Source organism: Centrocercus urophasianus, unplaced genomic scaffold (assembly GCF_019232065.1).
Source record: "Centrocercus urophasianus isolate 14NV4802_14NV808 unplaced genomic scaffold, USGS_Curo_1.0 seq_24, whole genome shotgun sequence".
Taxonomy (NCBI): Eukaryota; Metazoa; Chordata; class Aves; order Galliformes; family Phasianidae; genus Centrocercus; species Centrocercus urophasianus.
In genome coordinates, this window is record NW_024884800.1 from 10,943,753 (window position 1) to 10,961,541 (window position 17,789).

Here is a 17,789-nt window from a genome sequence, read left to right on the forward strand (position 1 = left end):
CATGATGTCTATGCTGTGCTGCCTTCCCTCAGAGTGATGCTTGTGATGGGGCTGGCAATTTTGTTTTAAATGTTAATGTACAGTGGGGCAACACGTTCAATGTAAATACGTGGTGAGCAGCGTTTACGTGGCACATTGAAAAGAGCTCAGCCCTAGCGCAGGAGTTAACAGCACAGAGTGAATTTACACATAGCGTAGCCAATGTCAAGAATACAGAGGAGGGATTTGGGTGGCAGAAGCTTTTTTTTTTCCTCTGGAGGGGGTTCCGTGGTTTTTTGGGGAAGCATGTAAGTTTCAATGCAGCAGTCAGTGGGAATAATGAGATTTCTAGTCTTGAAAAATTTCTAGTCTAGGAAAAATTTCTTCTTAGAAAGAATGATGAGGCACTGCAACAGACTCAAGAAATGTGAAGATGTGGCACTGAGGGACATGGTTAGTGGGCATGGTGATAATGGGCTGATGACTGGACTAGATGACCTTAGAGGTCTTTCCAACCTTAACGATTCTATGAAAATAAAGATGGTTGAATCTGCCCTGGTTAAACACACCCTGAATCCTACTTGGAACCCATCTTGTAAAGCTCTAACATATACAAAGCCAAGCCAGGCCAGTGAGTGTGCTAACACATGCATAGTCTGACTTGAGTACAAACTGAATCAGCTGAAAAACCAGAATCTCTACCAAGATATGATAATGAGCTCAGCCAGTGAGGATGCTTCACTCAGAGAGTCCAGGGCTGGCTTTTGTACTGAGGTCTGGATTGGGCAGAAAACAAATCAAGAAATAGCAAAGAGAATTTGCAGATGGTTGGAGGCCCTAAAGGTATCCACAAGAGGATGGTGGGACCAGAGGTGATGAGGCTGGGCATTCACAAGGATGCAGCAGGGGAAGACGTGCTCAACCAACGCTGCTTACAGCTCTGAAGAACAAAAATGTATCAGACCTACTGGAAATAGCTGTCCTTCAGAAACACCACCACCTGTCTGAAGGCAGCAAACTAAACTCAAATGCCTATCACAACCCTCAAGACTTGTTGAAACCCCTGTATTTCACTCATGTCCCTTACACTTCCCAACTCTGCTCTCCTATATTTATAATCCTGGCAGGTAACTAGTAATAGGAAGAGAGGGAATGTCCATAAGTTGTGCCAGGGGAGGCTCAGGTTGGATATTAAGAAAAATTTCTTCTCAGATAGAGCAGTAATGCAGTGGCACAGGCTGAGAATGATGGAGTCACCATCCATGGAGGTGTTCCTTGGAGGTGTGGCACTGAGAGACGTGGTTTAGTGGGGATGGATTGATGGTTGGACTTAATGATCTTAGTGATTCTGTGATTCTAAGGCCATGGATTGTTAATACAGTTATAGTAAACTCTTAGAGCAAAAAGAAATTTGTCATTTGGAAGGTGGGGAAACTGAGGCAGGAAGGGTGGATATGGGTTAATACCACTTGGTGGCTAAAGGAGAATCAACTCTCCATCTCAGTGCCATTGCTGAGAGGCTAGGAATAGAGGCTTCATTGCATTTGGAAAGAAATTTAGTGAGGATACTCAACTGTCCTGAACTCCTAGAAGACTTAGGCAGATTGATGTGGGGTTAATGCCACTGGATGGGCATTTTAAAATGCAGGGGGTGTTGTACAATGTTTCTTCCACCCCCAACACTTAGGCTTGGCAGCAACTAGGTCCTAATGCCCTTAAGCATCCAGCCAACTTTGAGCTTTCGGCTTCTGAAGCTGGGGCAGCTTTGTAGATATTTGCTTAATGATGTCTCCTAAGGGGGAGAAGAGTACTTGCTGTCACTGTGTGCCTCCCCATCACTTTTATCATCCCAGTGGGTGCACTGGTGCAGTTCCATTTCTAGAATGAAACCCAGTCTAGGTTAAGTGGTTTATCCATCCTGACACAAGGAATCCCTGGATAAGACAAGACTTGAACCCATATCCTCTATTCTGAGCACACTTCTGGGTCACAGGGGAAGGAGAATCTTACCAACCTGAGCAAATATGACCAAAGGCTTTAATTTTTATTTTCTGAGTAATGTAAGAACTCCTACATTCTCGCTCTATTCAGACCTCAAAAGAAAATCTTTTCCCAGCCCAGCAGAGCCAGCGTTTTACACAGAGGTTTTATTAGATGAGATATATGACCTATTTAATATGTCAAAAAATAAACAGCTTTGATATTAATAATAAATATTTAGGGCTCATTCCAGCTGCTCGTGTGCAGCTCTGCAATACACTATTTACCACTGATTTTTGTTTTCCAGGAAAATATTTCTACCAGTGCCATACTTCAGACATCTCTTGTCTTTATTCTATTTATTCTTTATGTGCAACATAATACGTTTTCCAAGATGTTTAAGGCAACAAGTTAACCTGCTGATATGGGACACCCTGAATGCTCCATTGCTGGAAGCTAGAAAAACATCAGAATGGTTGCTTCTAAATACACACTTTTCTTTTGCTGAAATTGAAATGATTTACCTGTTTCAGCATCACCCTTAAGCCAGGGCTTGGGCTGTATCTGCTGGGCACCAGTGCTCACAACGAGCACTGTGAGCGAGCTGCTGAGCCTGGGATCCGATCTGGGCTCCAACAGCACCTTCCATTGCTACACTAACATCTCCCCTTTTAACTCCCCAATGGAGCCTGAGCGGCTGCTGGGAGCAACAACCCACAGCCCACACGAGCATCACTGGAGCGCTTTTAATCGCAGCCTCCAAAGAGAAAGCCCTGCTCTTCCCCAGCCATCTGCCAGCACCCGCTCCAACTGCTGGACGCAGCGACGGAGGGACGGACAGACAGAGCCTCCTGCTGCGGGCAGAGCGGGGCACCAGCTGCACAGCCTGGGAGCGCTGGGGGGAGGGAGAACAAAAGTGCTGTTTGTCCTCGCCCCAGAAATCAGCAGAAAAGGCTTTTTGAGGTATTCAGGCAGATTAAGAGAAACTAATTTTCTTACACTTATTTGTACCAAGGCCGGGCTCATAGCTCCAGCACTGTATTTCCCAGTGAAAGTGTGATGCTCAGAGAAGACGCAGACAAAAAACAACTTCCAGTACCTGTGCCTTGGGAGATAAAATGACATCGGGGGGAGAACCTGCATGGGTTTAAACACCAGAATTAAGGGGACGTTCCTCAGACTTACCCACTCCTTGTACAGAGCCAGTAAATACATGGTCAGCACGTGTAAAAGCATTAGATCTTCCCAAGCTATTGATTTCTGCCTCTAATTCCCCAACTCGTTAGCTTTGGATCAGGCAGCTTAATCTGACTTGATTCTCAGATCTGAGGCTGGAGGATTTGAATAAAAGTGGCCTCCCCAGCTCTAATGGGCTATCTGCATGCCTCCAGGGACCAGGGGCTTGTTGGCAGCTTGTTGGCATCAGGAAGGAAATCTGTACCTGTGGGTTTGCCAGGGTAAGGTACAGGTTCCTCCCAGGCACAAGTTCGGGTCGGGGTTAAAGGCAGCCCTTGGAAGTGAAGCCTCAAGTCCAAGGGCAGAATGAACCCTGAATGTGTCCCTTGGCTTTCAGAAGCCAACAAGTCCTGCTGGGACCCACCATGAGGAATCAGACAAAGGTTTTTTGTTCATTTGTTCAAAAGAGAAGGAAATGGGCTGCATGGAACTTCTGCGGAATACAGCTGTTTTAGACCAAGTCCAGCCCTATAGCCAAGTTTGTTGAATTTCCAGGCAAGTGGCATTCACATGACCAGATCTTTTCCTAAGCAATTAATTCCCACCCTCAGTGCTTCAGTCTCTCCACCCAAAATGAGCTGCACCCATGGGTTCTCCCTTTGCTATGAGACCTTGAGAACTGCTCCATGAGGATCATACTGCACATTTCGTATCAGCAAGCCACATTCTTTGTATGACTCAGAGCCGCCAAGCCTGCCCTGCATGGGTACTACTCTCCAGCCTTGCTCACTCTTTTTGGAGGCAGTTTGCCAACCACTTGGGACCAGCAGGATTTCCCAAAGATGTGAGAAGGTAAATTGGCTTTATTGCTGAAAACGTGACCACATACCACCAAGACTGCTATGGCAGTCTGTTCCACACAGACCAATTTTCCCCATGCCTGAGGCATGCTCTCATTCTATATAGGCACAAGGAAGATTTTGCCCAGAGAGGTGGTGATGCCCCATCCCTCAGAAATGGGGCTCTGAGCATCTGATGGAGCTGTGGGTGTTCCTCCTCACTGCAAGGGAGTTGGAATGATGGCCACTAAGGGTCTCTTTCAACACAATTGATTCTATAACTTTCCTCCACTCCTAGGTTTTAACCCAGCCTCTGTGTAACTGATAACTATTAACTCAAACACTTCTGGATCAGGAAAAGCTGCTGCCCTCTCCCTCTATCCAGGATTCTCCACATCCCTTCCCCACCAGATTTTAATTATTTAATTTCCCTCCTCCTCCCCCAGCATCTGAAAACCAAGCATCTTAAATACAAATCACCTCCAAATCATTACGTGCAGGACCTTTCAGCCCTCTTCAGAGCAGTGGGCCGTGAGTAATGAGCTCTGCTGAGAGTTTGCTGGATTTCACATACAACAGATGTAAAAGATGGGGCTGAAGGCGGGGGAGGGAAGGCATGAGAAGGAAGGCTGCTTCAGCAGAGACAAAATATTTGGCAACTTTTCCTTCATCTATAGCAGGCAGAGGAGGTACAGGCCTCATGGGACCGGATGGTGAAAAAACAAATAGGGTGCAACCTGAAATTTAATCCCTGAGCTCACCAGGTGTTCAAACATCCCTCCAGTGCTAGGGTCCCACCCTGGGCTTTCCCCCCAGGAGGCTTGGATCAACTCCTGGTCTCCTTGGAGCTATCCTCACCTTCTTGCTGCAACACAGGATAGGGAGAAGTGGCCACAGGTAGACTCCTGGCATACAGAGATGGACAACCCCTGAGCTCACCCCTATAAGCCACCTACTGTCAAGGATATCCCAGTGACTGGGTGCCTTTCATGCATCTTCTTCTGGTGCAGAGCCATGTGGTTCGGATGAGGGCTAATGGTAGAAGAGAAATACTCTCCCATTCCTGCCTGGGGAAAGGTGGGGATGGAGGTGAAGGGGGGAGGAAAAAATGAGAGCAAACCCTTTTGCCACAGACTTCAAAGTCATCATCAGCAGGAGCCTTCAAAACAGTTTAAGTACAAAATGAATTGTTTTAATATTTAATCAGGCTATAATAGGCCCAGGGATCCCAGTGGAGATGGTTTGCAGTAGAAAGGATGTCCAAACTGAGCATCCTCCACTCCAGAAGGGACAGTAGTCCTGTAGGAGCCCCAGTCCCAATATATAAAGACAAGCCCTTCTCCCTTTGACACTGCTCAGCACCTGGGACTGACTCCCACCTACTTATTTGATGTGGTCCAGGAGCCTTGGGACCATAACTATACACTTATCCTAGAGGATAGTGATTTAATTCTCTGATAAGCTCAAATTAGTTCCAGAGCCATTCCCTCACCATAACACCCTTCTAGGAGGGTTACATCCCCATCAGCTGTCACATTTCCTTTCCTGCAGATTTGTGGGTGCAGATCCCTTTTTGACTCTTGGAACAGCCTGGCTCCATGGACATAATTCAAGTCATGCTGGAGCCTCTCCAGCTCATCCTGGGTCAGTGCTCAAAGCCATCTGCACACAGATGGTCTTCAAGGCTGAAGACTAAACTACATGAAGAACCAACACCAGCATTTACTAGCTTTGGAAGCTCCATAGCCCATCTCACCCTCTTCCTTTACATCCTCTCTTACAGTTCTACAGAGGAAAGGCACCCAAGGAAGATGCAAGACCGTCCAGCACAAGTACTGACCTTCAGGAATAACAGATGCTAGTAATCCAAGCACAAAAACCTACAGGGTTTGATTTGTTTCCCCAAACACAAAAGCTGTATGATTGGCCCCACTAATGATGCTGTACAGCCCTGATTGCTGTGCTGCCTTGGAGAAGCCAGAGAACTGCAGAAGCCAGGCAGAATTGAGCTGGGCAAGCAGAGGAGAAGGTGCTGCCAGCTGCTCTCAAATAGCATCTTTGGTCAGGCTGGGTCCAGGATTAAGCCCTCAAAACCAGTGTGGATATAAAGGGATAACAGGCCTTCCCTACAGACTGCCTGAATTATGGTGGCAGGATTGATTTGGATGGTGCTAGATTTGGAAGAGGAGAACGCAGAAAAGCAGCCAGTCTCAGCATCTCTTGGAAGAGGGACACATTCCTAAGGTGCCCCTACCCTGGCTTGGTCCCAGCATAGGAACCCAGCCAAATGGTGTCATCATCTCCAGAAGAGATGCTTGTAGGGCTCAAGGACAGCTCAGACGAAGAGCTCTGCATGCCTCCTCACAGCCAGAGGTCTGCAGCATATCAGAGGAGGGTTTTCTTCAATAAAAAATCGAGGACACAAAGGCAGGATTCAGATCTGGTTCTGTTGCCTGACCATCATTAGCTTCGCATGAAGTTAGGGATGCCAAGTACTGGAAAGCTGCTTTCAGTCACCAACAGGAACATAGACCGTACTGGTCCCCTCAGTCTTGTTGGAATTGGAGCAACACATTCTGACCCTGGAGAGCAGGGCTTAGTGTGCTTAGGATTGCCTTGTCACCTGTAAGCCTCCTGGGTGCTTCAGGAACAGGGCTTCAAGACTCAATTTTGCAGTTTGGAGTATGGAGGCCCACAGTGGCCTCCCCAAGGTGCCCCAGTGGAACTCAGCCCCTAGTCAGATCACTTCCAGTTAGCTCAAGCATGATCCTGGTAGGAGGACTCAACAACATGCTCCATCAAGCAGCTGGAAATCTCCCATTTAAATTATCCCAGCTTGGAAGGCTCACTTAAAAGACTAGGCATAGAATGAGCTCCTGTGCAAGCTCTCAGCATGCAACAAGCTCTACTCTGTGTAGAGGCTGCTAGACATCCACCTGAAAGCCACAAGCAGGCTTAGGATTGTGATAAAGAAACAGCACTCTAACTAAAGCAGACCTCTGCTCTCTGTTACAGCTTTTTGAATCTTGTCACCACAGTGGCAGTGAGTGATGAGTTCCATATACAGCAGGGGTCAGGTGGGAGCTAGTATCTGGTAGGGATGAGCAGGAAAGGGTGCTGCTTTCATCTCAAGCAGCTTTGGTGAGTGCATCTCAATGTGAATGGTGTCATAGGCTCAGTCCCTGCCCTGTTGCTCAAGGCCAGAAGGACCTGCCACCACCTCTGCCTCCTGGCAGTCTCAGGCAGGTACACAGATGTGAGGAGTCTGTATTGACACAGTCAATGGCTTTACCACGTCCTACCATAGGATAGAGGCAGGTTATGCTCTGCACTGGGAACTGAGATCCCTGCAGGCAGGAGAATCAGAGCACGGCCACAGTGAGCAGCAGCATCCAGAAGGACCAGAGATGCTGGTGCAGCTTCGTTACCTATTGCAGAACTGACAGCACCCCAGGAAAGCAGCACTGCATAGGCAGGCCAATAGCTACAACAGAAAGAGACAGTTCTGCATTTCTACTGCCTTCAGAAGAGGAATCTCACCTATCCAAAAATAAAAATAAAACACCTTCCCCAGAAGTGGAGCCCAGCTCACTATTTGCTTCTTCTTGGGGAATCCCCAGAGTTACCCCATCGAGGGGCAGTCTGGCCAAGCCAGGCAGGAGGATGCTATGAGAAGGATCCTGGGGAAAAATAAATAAGCTTAAAACCATTATCAATCAGGGTTATGCTTCCATTAGTGACCCAGAGAATCCTCTGCCCAGAAGCAGCCTTTGCCTCGCAAGTATCGAGTTACTGCAGTTTAGCTCTCAGTAACCTGCTGGATGTAATAAATAACTCTGGTGGTAGATTCAGGACCATTAAACATGTTGAGTTATTTTTACAGCATCTCGTATGGGGGGGAGGGGGGAGAACAATTCCGAACTCCGCTGGCAGAAACGGAGCGACGTCTTTAATCACTTTCCTACCAGCACCATCTTCTGGCCAACACCAGCCCCTCGCCCTGAGGCTGGGTGCGGGCAGCTGGAGGTTGCAGGAGTGAGTGGGGCTCCTGGTGGCTTTGGTAGCACATGGGACTGTGTGCCCAGTGCCCAACAGCATCGGGGTCACAGCAATCAGCTGCAGTGCAGAGCAGAGCCTCTCACCATCGTTACCCCAAGATGCCATTCAGATTTGTAGCTCTGTGGTCTAGATTCCCCACTCTGGTAATGCTGGGAGAAGTCCTGTAGAAGCCAGCCAGGACGCCTGGGAATGCTTGTCCACGGGACATACTGTCACCAGCAGGAGCTGAATGAAATCAGGGCTAGGGCTGTTCCACGAGGACCTGCTTCTGACCCATAACAGGGCTCCTGTCATTTGCAAGCTCTACTTTCAGGCCACATGGCCCCCGACACCAGAAATTGTAAGGCAGCTATGTGCACTCCCAACTCTTCCCCAGACAGCCCTCCATCCATGCTTATATCTCCCCATCGTGCTTATTAAGGAAACAAGCTGTGAAAACATGTTTCCAAAGGGAAAAGCTCCTTCCCTTTTCTTGGGTAGAAACCTCTTTTTCCTGGGACGATCTCAATGGCAGCCGCCCCAAAACTTCACATAGCCAAAGTCAGTCCCCAGGAGGTGGCAGCAGCCAGCAAGAAGCATCCCCAGCCCTGACACTTTCCTGTTCTCCCAGAGCCACCCTGAACAAATAACACTATAAGCCAAGAGACCAACACCAGGCTTAAGCTGCCAACAGAACAACTAGTTTGACTTAATTTTTGCTTTCTGATTCCCCGTTTTGCCTCTCACCTCTCACTGACTTTTCCCCAAAGTATACACATTTCCTCCCTGCTTTCAATAAGTTTTCCCATATCCTGCTGCCTAGAGAAGCAAGTCCCCATGAGATCTTCCTTCCCACCTGCACACCGGGCTGTAATCACCATGGGTTTGCTACATCTCTGCCACACAGCTCTTTCCAGCCAGAAAGTTGGCAGGGATCTGAGCAAGGATGCAGATTAGCATTAGCATCTGTGATTAACAATGCAATTAGCAGCCATTTCCTCCCCATTATCCCTGTTTGAGAAACTACAGTGGCAAGTATGAGCAAGAAGCTGGTTGTCAAAAAGAAACCTCTGGCCTCATTCTTCTTAAACCCCACAAAGGCAGGCTGACTTTCCCTTACCCCTCACTATGAGACTGTGATTTTTCACTCTTTATCCTTGTGGATCAGGCAGGTCTGCCCAAAGGGACCTTTTCTGTCACCAGTACCACTCAGTGACATGGGACACAAGGACTCACTCTCCACCTCCTGCTTGTATTCACCACTGACCCTGGGAAAGACTAAGAAAAACTCCTATTTATTTACAGATCAGAAAACATGAAGTTTATTTTCTTTCCTCCATCATTTTACCCTTCAGGAAGTCCATTCCTGGCAAGACCAAAAATAGCCACCTGAGCAAGGTGGTGGCCAAAGCACTCAAGTCAGGGCCAAAACAAGCAGCAACAATCTCCAAATAGCTCCAACAGCAACCCATATTCTGAAGGGGAGGAAAGGCCTCCTTGTTCATCCCTTGCTTCAGTTCCCACCATGGAGAAGTTTTTCCCACTTCATGGGAAAGGGAAAGCAGGAGTTATCCCACATTCTGTACTTTGACTTGGTGCCTGATGTTCCTCCCACAGCAGTTGATACCCTGAAGTCCAAAAATTCACTGTGCACTTTCCAGATCTGTTGTCATTCACCTCAGTGTTACATTCAGAAGGCTTTACCTTCAGCCCTCCCTCCCAGCCTCATCACCTCGCCAAGGACATCCCTACCAGGGTCCTCTGCTAGTTCTTTGGTGCTCCTCAGCATAAATATCAAGTTGGTGCAGACACACTGAACGACATAAGGCAATGGCAGCAACCACTTTCAAGTTCTTACCACCCCCATGCAGGTGATACCATGCTTAAATTAAACAGCTGTCACTTTGGAGCTGCAGCCAATAGCAGGTGAAGGCTCCTGAGAGCCTCATCCATAGTAGGAACCTAAGGGCCCCCTTAATCCCAGTCCCAGCTGCCACAGGTGCTAGCAGGTCTTATGCACACTAGCTGTGACTGGTTCTTCTCTTTGGAAATCCTGACCACCACTTGTTCTGGCTTTGGTACAAAGCCATAATTTTTTTTTTTTTTTTCTTTTTTTTAATCTCGGTCAACTTTTTTGGTTATGGTTTTTGGATTATGGTTTGGGGATCTGAGGAGCCTGGTAATGCAGTAATACTTTCATGAGTTAGGGAGAGAAAGGCATGAGGAGAAAGGCCAAGTACTCACAGCTATGACTGGGTTGTGGGCAGTCACCCAGGAGACTCTGGCTGAGCGTGAGGCTGGACCAGATTGCCTCCAGAGATCTTTTCCAATCTCAATTATTATGTGATACGAGAGGCATCCATGCCATGGCAGGACACCAGAGAAAAGCAGCTTCTGGGAAGGGAAAGAGAAGAAAGGCAAGCAGAGTTGTAACATCACCACTGCTCATACCCCTCGTGTGGACACTCTCCCAGTACACCACATACCAACATACCGTACAGACACCAGGACTCACAGCAGTCCAAGTCCATCTGTGCCAATGACCTCATATCTCTCTGTACAGACAAGGCAGGATATGAGCAAAGCAGTGGCTCTGAAAGAAGTTAAACTCTGGTTAAGCATTCTGGAAGATGAACTAATGAATTCCAAAAAGTCCTTTCTTCTCTCCAGTTCATTGACACATCAAAGCAAGATGCTCGTGCCCTGCCAACAAAGCTGAGATAAGCCTTACAGAACACTGCACTTTCAAGGAGGGCTTGGGGTGACACAATTTCACTTGTGCTCTGGCTTCTGTATTTTTCCTTCCCATCACATGGCTGCAGCCCACTGAGATACTTCAGCTTATTCTCTTATTTTGCCCCAAAGCTCCCAGCTGCTCCTAGAAGAGAGCAGATGCAAAACAAGGTGTTCAGTAGCACTACTAGAGATTGCAGTAAGTGTCATGAAAAACCCCTTAATTCCTATAACAAAAGCTGAAGAGACACTGACCAAGCGGATTTGAGCTTAGCAATATCTTCCTTAACCCTTGGGGCTGCCGACAGAAAGGGCTCTGGGCAGCAAGATCCCTGTTTAGGCTCTCTGTGTTTCAGAGCAGAAGGTTAATTAGGTAGCAGGGTGATGAGTAGTCATTAAGTCTTGCTGCACCATGCTGTTAGCATAACAAGGGCAGACCAAGAAGGTTAAAGTTTGAATTCTTGTTTTCCCATTGCCTTCAATTAACCTTTCCATGCTTTTGCAGCGCTCCAGGCCCCAGAGATGGGTTCTGGGTGCCTCTCAGAGGCTGTTAATTAGCAGGATGGGAAGACAAACTTTTCTTTTAAGTAACTGGCATGATCATGGTGGCCTTCAGCTACAAAAATAAACAGGAAGGACCCAGCTTACCCTTGGCACAATGCCACCACTCCATCGCAGTCTGCCAGGGTGAATTAGGCTCCTAGGTTTTCATTCAGATTATTATTCTACACTTGCTTCTTACTCCTGAAATAGGAAGAGCCAGAAGCTCTTCTCAGACCAGAGGGCCTCCACCAAGGAGAAGTTCTGCATCTTGCAACAATGGATGGTTTCAGGCAGGAAAGGGCTCCCATGACTTTGTTTGAAGTACCTGAAATTGTTGGTCTGTGGCCTTCCAGAGTCTGTGGGGTGCCCACAGGGCAATTCACTGTGGCTGAGCTCCCTTTAATTAGGGAGCAAGGTGGGGGTCTTAGCTTAGATACTGAAAGTTAAGTGACATCAGCAACAAACACATCATAGAATGGCTTAGGTTAGAAGGGACATTAATGATCATAGAGCTCCAATCTCTTTGCTGTGTGCTGGTTGCCAGCCACTAGATCAGGCTGCTCAGGGCTCCATCCAACCAGGCCTTGAGTATCTGTGGGACATATCTGAATAGCAAACGTCCCAGGGAGTCATGGTGTGAAAGCACTTTTCCACTACATGGAGTGAATTGCCTGCACGGCACATTGGAGAACACAACTATACAGCAGCTAGCTGACGTCCAAGCTGAAGCAGAATCCAGCATCAGTCACTTGACAAAAATAAATTAACATAGGAATGTATGCTGCACAATTTTTAATACAAGATAGAGGAAAGATTTCTCCCTTCTCAGCTTCAACAAAACCTCAGCCAAGTTGGAAAATTAGAGTGTAAGGGAAGATTGGAGGGGATTTACAGTGAAGAGACAAAAGAGGCTGAAAAGTCCAGGCACTTTATTTTCTTTCATAAGACTCCTGGCTCAATGTAATAAGAAAATGTTTGTTTTCTATAGCTATTTTTTCACAGCACCAATAAACCCTTTTGCCACTTGATCTTCGTATTATCTACTTTGTGTCTCTCTGCTGACAGTCTATTCTTCTCCCAGCTTTGGTCTCCATCCAGATCACTGGCAAGACTCCCATCGCATCCCAAATCTCCAGACCATGTCCTTCCCTTGCAGGGGCTGTCAGCTCCCTGAAAGGATATTGTAGTAAGATGGGTATTGGCCTCTTCTCCCAGGTAACAGAGATGGGACGAGAGGTAATGGCCTTAAGTTGCACCAGGGAGGTTCAGGTTGGTTATTAGGAAAAAGACCTTCTCTGAAAGAGTGGTAAGGGATTGGCACAGACTGCCCAGGGAGGTGGTGGAGTCATTGTGCCTGGAGGTGTTCAAGAAAAGGGTCGATGTGGCACTGATGGACATGGTTTAGAGAGGTTATGGGCACGGGCTGGTAGTTGGACTAAGATGCTCTTAGATGCCTTTTCCAACCTTGATGATTCTACGATTCTAGTAGAGCACATGTAGTTCTCAGCTGACAGCAAACTTGTGTTTAGCGTTTTCAGGGCCCATGGTGCACTGAGAGGTCGAAAGACATCTCAGCATAAAGGAACCTTGATCGCCATGTGCTTAGCAGATTAACAGAGGTAATCAATTACTGATTGCAGTTATTTTCCTATCTCAAATCTCAGACATATGAGTGTCCAGTGAAAAGCGTCCACAAGAAAAGCCTTTTCCTCATCACTCCACAGTAGTGAGAAACATGAAGCCTTCAAAAAAAAAAAAAAAACAAACAACCTTCCTTCTCCAGTCCTCCTTCTTGTGAAAATTAGAGGAGCAGAGGCAGGCTTTCTGAGACAGGATGCCCTCAGAGACGCCACCTCTCAGCTCCACCACCAAGCTGGATGAGCCATGGTGAAGCCCCACACTGGGGTAACTCTCTGCAGTCACATGCACTGCTTGTGACCCAGCAGCCCTATGGGACGTGCAGCCCTCCACAAAGCCCTAGTGTCTCCTCCACACAGAGAGGCTATTGAGAAACCTCACATGAAACCAGTTACTCCTAATACATATGACTGGCTTTTGTCTCGAGGCCATCCTTGATTTACAAGGCATCTCCTTTTGTGTCTTTCTTTCCCTTGCCATTATTAATATTCCCCCAGCACCACTCCAACAAGATGAAAAACCCCTTTGCACTCCTCCATATACCCATGTCACTTGACTCACCCTCCCAAGCAAACATCATGTTGCCTCGCTCAGCACATCCCCTCCCATATGAGGCATTTCCATGCCAGCTATAAAGCTGTGTGAGATACCACAGGGACCTGGAGGCTAGTGATAGGAGCTTCAGGAATGGAACTCAAAATTGGCATCTGCTAATTAACTGAAGAGGACCTTGGGCTTATTATAGAACATCTAAATAGACTCTTATGGATGAATGTTTTGTTGGTTGGTTTTTTTTTGGTTTTTTTTTTTTTTTTTAACTGACAGTCAATTTGTAGAGCTGATTTTGCATTCCATAAGATTTTTCCAATTCTTCCAGAATTACCTTGTAGCAGGAAGCAATCATAGGGAAAAAATGATTCATACCAACTTCCTGCTCTCTTGATCCATTTTGAGGACTCCGATTTCAATTACACAGTGCCTGACCCAAAGATAACCATCACACAGCACAGTGCGGGGCTGCCTATCTGGAAGCCAAAGATTTTCCAATAGCATGACTCCTTCACAAGCACCTAAGCACACTTTGCGCTCCTAATCCAATGGTCACTCAAGGATGGCTCTTCCACCAGCAGAGCTCAGGGCAATAAACTCAGGTGGAATCAAACAAAGCCTCCTCCACATCTCTGTTGTCATGTACTGTAGGCATCTCAATTAATGGTCAGCTCAAAAAATGGGTCTTCTAACAGCAGAGATTTCCAAGAGCAGAGATCACTCAGTGTTCTTTAATGGCATTCATGAGCTTGTTTTTCTTCCAACAACATAAAAAAAGAAGGCCGTAGGCTCTTTGCAACACCTTTGGTTTTGACTCACATCCAACAGTGAGAAGGAAAGCTCCGACTACAAGAGAGTAGCCTTCACCAGATGCTAAGGGAAGATGTTACAGACTTGTGCTTTCCTCTGCCTTCTGCTAGCCCCATTGTCAGCCCCTTGCTGGCTATGGGTCTTTTTGTGCTTCATCTTCCCCAGTTTCATCACTGGTAAACAACCAGCTAACGCTGTCTATCTGCAAGCTGCAGCAAGGCGGGTGGTATGCAAGGAAACACACCAGTCTTGCTCTCCCCATAATTTTATGGATTCTAAATTACATCTTGTTTACCCAATTCATCTCCCACTGCATTTCCTCATTTCCATTTCCTGGAAAGGTCATCAGTACTCCAGAAAGACGAAGGCTGGCTCTTGGAGAGGAGGCCATCAATCTTCATGTAATTAACTGTAGTTATTTCAGGAGCAACAACCAGTTATCCAAACTTTTCTCAGAAGCTTGTTAAGCAAAGTTAATAGAAGGAAGCTAAGATAGACTGGGAAATACTCCAAAGAAATTACTACTGAGTTGTGTTGCTCTTCTGCTGGCACTGTCCTGACAAAGCCATCAGGAACGTATATCAGGTGATCAGTTAGAATTGGGGATCTGAGGGCTTTGCCATGAACTGCTGAATCTATCTGCAGTCTGTGCTGACTGCACTAAGACTCACTTTCGTTTAACTGAACTTTCATACTCCAAGATGACAATTCCACAAGTCAAAATATTCACATCCTGCAGAGGTTCTCCAGCTGGAATACTCAGATTTCCAGAAAACATGACAATAATAGCATTCAAGAAAAAAACCTCAAGTCCACTTTTAGTTTCTTTGAAATTAATAGAATTAACACATACAAATTATTTACAGGCTATCGCAATTACAGAGCACAGGAAAGTTTGCCTGATTCTATGGAGCTCTATGATATTGTCAGCTTTAAATGGAATATCCAGAATTCAGCCAAAGAACTGCTAAAAGGGAAATACTATTTACATTTCAGCCTTGTCAACACTGTAGCCCACCTTTTCTCACAGTTGTTAGCTGCTTCCAATGGAGGTTCTTTGAGACTCCCCCTCCCCCCCCCCATAACCACTCAGAAAAACACCTTGCGACGTTCAAAGTTCAAATGAAAATTACCAGCAAAAATAACATCAGTGTGCATTGCACGTTGCACACCTGCCTAGCTCAGGGAAGCTCAGAAGCTGAAGCTCATATCATACCCATATCACACTCATTTACAAACTCCGAGATCAGTTACAGACAAATCTATGAACTGTTGTGCTATGAACAGGAAAAGCAGTTCCATGCTTACCCTGGATAATGAGGATTTTTCTGCCAAGAGCTCAAATAGCACCAGAGCTCCAGGGAGATATAAGTTAAAGTCACCTCCCATTTCAATTGCAGATCCTAAAGGGTAAAAACCACACTGACGCATCTGCACCATTTCGCCATGAGGATCTAAAATGCTCTTTTTCATCCATCTGCAGAAACTTTTTTCCTCTCCTATTAATGTCAAAACATGGTACTCTATCACAGAGTACTTCAGCCTCCTCAGCTCTACTCACCCCCAAAAATCAAACTCAGCACAGCTTTGGGGATGCCCAAGAAGAGGCTGCTGTAGTCTGCATTCTGAATGTATGAAGACTTCCAGCATTTAAAAAAAACAAAAAAACAAAAAAACAAAAAAAACACCACAACAAACATTAATAAGGCCTGTCACACACAAAATGGGCTGTAAGTTTCTTTCCACCTTCCCAGGGGAAACAAAAACTGAAATAGTCACTTTTATTGACTGGAAACTACTATCAGGTGGCTTTTTGTGTGTACTAGAAGTCTTCTCTCCATCAAGGTTGGGATCAACATTGTCATGGTCTCATCACATTGGTTTCAGTGATACTTTAGCATATTATCCCCACACCCAGTGGCTGTTAATCAGGGACTTACTTTAAGGCATCAGCAGATGAGCACCTTGTGCATGCTGCACATCCCAGTTCATCCAAAGCCATGCAGGAAGTCACATACACACACAGCCTCTGTGACACTGGAACATAATGGGCAGCCTTCAAAGAGAAGGAGCTGGCAAGCAACTCTTGCTCCTCATGGCCACTGTCATGAAACTCCTGGTGACTCAGAAGGCAGAGCTGCAAACCCTTTGTCATCCCCAGCCCGCTTGACTTCAGCTGGCCCCAGCTGATAAGAACATTACAAGCAACAGCAGAAAAAAAAAATAGCACCAAAGTGCGGGGTCAGTGCAGGCTCGTGGGAACAGCAGTGATCTGGCTCTGCAGCACAGAGATGCTTTTTGAAGCATTCCCTTCTCCAACAGGAAGGAAAAACCCCAGCACCCTACGTGCTTTAAATAAGGCTATTTCTCCTCACACCCATCCTGATGGATGGAAAGGGACATGGCTGCAAGCACTCAGGCAGATGCAAGCACCCAGTTACTGCTTTTCATTCCTCTGCAATGGAGTACACTGCAGAGTTTGGTAGGGACCAGCTTGGAACTGTTGAAGGTTTTGTAGGGTGGGATCCACATGAAGTGGACTCATGCAGCTCCTTGAGCTGTTGCAGGTTGGGGATGGGGATCACTGACAAAGATTTAGGGAAGTGAGTCTTATCTCAGTGCTTCAAAGCCATCCCAAGCCCATGGGGCATCTCTCCCAGAAGAAGGGAAGTAAGCAGTCTATAGGACATGCATTGCTGCCACTATTTGCTTTCTTTACTGTCCATCACTGCAGTAATTGTACCAAGGGTTAAAAACAGATGATATCAGCCTGGGGAGGGTAAAGAATGCGAAAAAGGTCAGAGATCATTGGCACCAGAGCACCCTGAAAGAATGAAAACATTCACAGAAGCACCCCGGGAAGTGCCAGAGCTGTGCACCAGGACTCCAAACTCTTAGGGAAAAGGGAGAGAGTGAAGCAAGTATTGGCAGTAAGGCTTGAAGAAAGCAGTCAGCAACGAAGACATGACTTTTTCTCTTTCCTGTAGTAACCCTGAAGATGTCAACAGCTCAGAAATCAATTCCCAAACAGACATCAGCGTTCCTAACGCAGATGTTCCTGGAGGATCGCTGAACAAAAATACACAGTGCTTGTAAATCAGATGAGAACAGGTCTCACAAAAGCAGGAAGATTTGTCTCTCACATCCCCAGGGAAGTGTATTCCCAAAGGAGTTGTTCATGCAGGTCCCCTGCATTCTCCTCTCCTGAAGGTTTTACCTCTTTATATTCCTGACGCAGTGTTTCTGAGCTCTGTTATTCAAGTCCCTGAGGAGCCCCAGCATACCTGACACTTGCAGGTGTATCCTCTCCTCCAGGCATACCAATGCCCACTACTGCCTGCAGGACACTCCTGGCATCCGGGATAATGCAGACTCACACTTCCTACAATACCACTTCAGGGAGGATAAAAAGCGGGTAAGGGCTCCATGGCTGATTAGCAGGATTAATCACCATCAGTTTTAAAGTAACCTTGACTGAATTATATTGCTTCCCATAGGCAAGTT